This window comes from Eleutherodactylus coqui, chromosome 1, assembly GCF_035609145.1.
Source record: "Eleutherodactylus coqui strain aEleCoq1 chromosome 1, aEleCoq1.hap1, whole genome shotgun sequence".
NCBI classification, from domain to species: domain Eukaryota; kingdom Metazoa; phylum Chordata; class Amphibia; order Anura; family Eleutherodactylidae; genus Eleutherodactylus; species Eleutherodactylus coqui.
Window position 1 is genome coordinate 105,909,463 of NC_089837.1, and position 3,841 is coordinate 105,913,303.

Below are 3,841 nucleotides of genomic sequence, written 5' to 3' on the forward strand. Positions count from 1 at the left end.
CCAGTAGGCCCACTGTGGAATTTTACTATTACTGCTGGGGCCACTGTGGAATGTCACTTTTACTACTGGGGCCGCTGTGGGATGTCACTATTACCGCTAGGGCCACTGTGGAATTTCACTATTACTGCTGGGGCCACTGTGGAATGTCACTATTACTACTGGGGCCACTATGGGATGTCATTATTACTACTGCATCTGTGCGATGTCACTATTACCGCTGGGGCCACTGTGGGATGTCATTATTACCACTGGGGCCACTGTGAGATGTCACAATTACCACTGGGGCCACTGTGGGATGTCCCTATTACGCATTGGGGCTGCTGTGGGATGTCACTATTACCACTGGGGCCGCCATGGGGGTCATCATTACTGCTGGGGTATGTTTGCATGTGGTAGAAATTACCGTGGCAAATTCTGCAGCATTTCCGCCTCCAAAAAGCAGTCAAAAGTAGTCTGCACCCTATTTTGAAGCGGCCCTGTCCTTTTTATAACAACGGAGGTAAAAATCATACGTTGTGATAAGCCCCGTGACCTGTTGGCACTTTGCGAAAAATAAGTGGGTTTTGGGTTGCAGTTTGGGCACTCAGTCTCTAAAAGGTTCGCCATCAGTGCTATAGGGGATGCAGGGGATGCGGTTGCACCCGGGCCCAGGAGCCTTAGGGGGCCCATAAGGCCTCTCCTCTCCATATAGGGAGCCCAGTACTATGAATAAAGCATTATAATTGGGGGGCCCTGTTACAGGTTTTGCATTGGGGCCCAGGAGCTTCAACTTACACCTCTGTGTTAAGGGGTTAAGAGAAGTTGGGGGCCCCAAGATGAACTTTTGCATCCGGGCTCACGAGCTTTTAGCTATGCCCATAACCCCATTAATATATGGATACAATACAATAATGTACCACATTTCTCATATCATAGGTGGATTTTCCACCAAAGTCAGATATCTGTGGAAATGTTGATCTGCCAAGTTGGATTTCTTAGGTTGTTGTTGGGTACAGCTGTTGTAAGGTCATACAAGACAACTAATCCTTAGAATAGTAGTCCCGAGCCACCCTATCTAGAAGAGTTAAACTGGAGCAGTAACTATGCATGCACATTGCCACTCTATTCAATCTCTATGGGACTAATGGAGATAGCTGTGTGCCATACTCATCTATGTCATTCAGTCCCATAGACTTTGAATGGAGCGACAGTGCTCATGCATGACCATCAAACCCTTTAAATGCCTCTGTAACAGGGATACTGGTACCCTGTTCTAGTGATTGTGGTGATTCCCTCATTGGGCCCCCAGTGATTACACATTTATTACTTATTGTTTGGGATAATCCACTGGCGTAACTATAGGGCAGTGGTGGTGAACCTATGGCGCGCGTGCCAGAGGCGGCGCGCAGAGCCCTCCCTGCTGGCACACGCCACCGTCAGAAGCTCATCACGGCAGTGAATACCGGCAGGGGCCGCGGCTGTGACGCAGCAAGGTCACGTGGGCCGGCGGCGAACCTAGAAGCAAGCGATGAAAGAAGAGGCAAAATTCTGCAATGAAGAATTGACAAAATTGGAAATCGATGAAAGACGAAGGCGACAAAAGTAGAGGTATGACTGTATCTATAATAAAGGATTCTAAATAATAAAACAAAAATACATATTTGGTATCATTGTATGATTTGCTATGATCCATAAAAGTCCAATCTATCAAAGTAACGCATTATTTATCCCGCACGATGAACGTCGTCAGAAAAAAAAATAAAGAACGCCAGAAATGCGCTTTTATTTGTTAGCCTGTCTCCAAGAAAAAATGCAATAAAAAGCGATCAAAAAGTCTTATCTATTCTAAAATGGTACCAACGCAAACTGCAGGATGTCACGCAAAAAAATGAGCCCTTGCACAACTATGTCAACGGAAAAATAAAAAAGCTATTGCACGCAGAAGATGGCAGCAGAAAATTATTTTAAAAGATTAAATATCTTTAAAAATAAATACAAGTAGTATAGCAAAAACAAGAACTATATAAGTTTGGTATCGTAGTAATCGTACTGACCCATAGAATAAAGTTATCAGGTCATTTTTGTTGCAGTTTGTGCGCCGTAGAAATAAGATGCACTGAAAGATGGCGGAATTTCATTTTTTTCCATTTCTCTGCCCTTATAATTTTTTAAAAGTTTTTCCAGTACATTATATGGTACATTCAATAGCACCATTGAAAGACACAACTCGGCCCGCAAAAAACAAGCCCTCATACAGCGACGTTGATGGATAAATAAAGGAGATATGATTTTATCAAAAGGGAGGAGAAAAAAACAAAAATAGAAAAAAACTAGTGATGAGCGAGTATACTCGCTAAGGCACTTTACTCGAGCGAGTAGTGCCTTAGCCGAGTATCTTCCCGCTCGCCTCTAAAGATTCGGGGGCTGGTAGGGGGCGGGGAGCGACGGGGGAGAGCGGGAAGGAACGGAGGGGAGATCTCTCTCTCCCTCTCTTCCCCCCGCTCCCCCCTACTCCCCGCCGCAACTCACCTGTCACCCGCGCCGGCCCCCGAATCTTTAGAGACGAGCGGGGATATACTCGGCTAAGGCACTACTCGCTCGAGTAAAGTGCCTTAGCGAGTATACTCGCTCATCTCTAAAAAAAACTAAAAAGCTTTGTCACTAAGGGGTTAACATTTACCATACCTACTTTACATTGCAACCATTTTTTTTTTACACCACATCCATTTAATTACCACATTCTGATAATCCTCAAGAAATAATACTACATTTACATTGTATCACGAGTGAAGAAAGCATATGTATTACAGAAAACGTAAGTAATTACAGTAGAAGACAAATGCGTGTTGTAGGACATTATAGAGAGTATAACGAAAAATAATAATATAATCACCCCCTATGTTAGACACACTCCGAAAAAATAGAGTAGCTGGTATGTGAGGGTGTTAATGTGAATATTACACCTCAGACCTGCAGATCCCCTCATTAAATTACATCCAGACATTTTTAAAAAATGCCATAATAATAAAAGGCCAGCTTATTGACCAGCACAGTTGACAGGTTTATGTAGATAAGCACAGTACTAGTCATTAAACAGTTAATTATGGGTGACTTCAAGTGGATGAGGCCTTGGTGATAAACACCTGCAGTCACCATGGCAACTGTGCTGATGTCATCCACAGCTAGGCCTATGTCATAAACTGCCTACACAATAAAACTCCATGACGGAAGGGGACACGGCCAGATGCAGCGTGGTGCTTGGTGTGTCTGGAGACCTGGAGCTTCACCATCTGTGAGGGAAGAGGGGACGCCCGCCTAGCCAGCCAGATCAGCCATTTTAACCTAGCCAGCCCGATCAGCCATAACTGCGCAGCCAGCCAGATCATGTCTATTATCCCTAGCGATCCATGGGGTGACAGATGCTGCAGCCAGATCTCCATCATATCCAGTATCCGCTGCCCGGAGAGGTCACATTTGGATATCTCCATTAGGCATCACACGGGGCCTCTGCTTTGCCCTCGCCTTGTTTACTAATAACTATCATATGTTCTGTTATAGGATGTATTACTGTAAATATGATGAAATGTATAAACTCTGATAAATATGCTGTTACATATTGGCATTAACCCCCTAAGCCCGGAGGGAGGGCTGTCCTCCAGCCATGGCTCCCCAGAGGTTTCCTCCACAGGGGGTTTTTCCTCTCCTGAGTGCTGGACGATGACTCTTCGTGAGTCGGAGGTGCGCCATTTTCAGTGTCTTCTTATAGCAATTGGTCTGATCTTAGATTTGAGACTCTGAATAAAAATATGTTATTTCAAATAAAATGTTGTCAATTAAACACCAATGAAAGTGTCCTGTGTAT